The following is an 850-nucleotide window of genomic DNA, read 5'->3' as shown; positions in this document are numbered from 1 at the left end:
CTTGTTTTTGCTCTGCAAAACAGCCTTTTCAAGGGTTGGCTTGGGTGACAAAATGTCTTCTGTAGGCGTGGGTTTGTCTCCCTCTCCCTAAGATGTGTCCGGTATAGGCCAGGGTGCCACTCAAGGCCGTAACCAATTCGGGTTATAGCTTCTCGGCCTTTTGGCTAAGATCAAGTGTAGTTTCGGAGGACGCTACCTTGGTCGGTACTGGAAGGTGCCTGGGATTGCACGTCTGCCGGCCTTGAGGAAGTGTGTGCGCCTTCTGGTGACACATAGCCCTCTTGTGCCTGGACGGTTCCCAGGCAACGGGAGGCGATCACCTTTGTTATTTTGAAGTCCTACTGATAAACAGAAAAAAAAAAAAATTAAATCTGTTCTTATCAGTTTAATATCTGATACGTCCCCTCTCTGGGGACCATATATTAAATGGATTTTTAGAACAAGGAGATGGAAAAAATCTTGCTCTGTCCACTCCACGCATTGACCTGGTATTGCAGTACCTCCAGGAACCGGTGCACCCCTTCTTAACCCAGTTTCCAAAAGCAGAACTCAATTCACCTGATTCAAATGAGCCCCATTAGTGAATTGAAAGAAAGCAAAAACTTTATATGCACCTCAATTTGGCCAATTCACTTTTCACACTTTCACCCTTTTTTTTATCTTTCACACCTTTTACTTGCTTTATTGATGCAAAAGCTGTGCCAAATAGCAAACTCATCTCCACTCAACTTGACCAACTCTGCTATGTCCCGTGCAGTATCTTATTCTCAGTCTTATCTAGATCATTTGCAATTGAATAGAATAGATCCCTTTTGGACACATTGGATTCAGCTGCTGCAGTGACTGCAGG

General features: G+C 44.4%; 1 pseudogene; it reads left to right on the top strand.

Annotated features, from left to right (window-relative positions):
* The first annotated feature begins 315 nt into the window (after nt 1–315).
* On the top strand, nt 316–523 carry LOC142260742 (U2 spliceosomal RNA; annotated as a pseudogene).
* The last annotated feature ends 327 nt before the right edge of the window (nt 524–850 follow it).

This window comes from Anomaloglossus baeobatrachus, unplaced genomic scaffold (genome assembly GCF_048569485.1).
Source record: "Anomaloglossus baeobatrachus isolate aAnoBae1 unplaced genomic scaffold, aAnoBae1.hap1 Scaffold_176, whole genome shotgun sequence".
NCBI classification, from domain to species: Eukaryota; Metazoa; Chordata; class Amphibia; order Anura; family Aromobatidae; genus Anomaloglossus; species Anomaloglossus baeobatrachus.
This window is presented reverse-complemented; position numbering and strand designations above follow the sequence as displayed.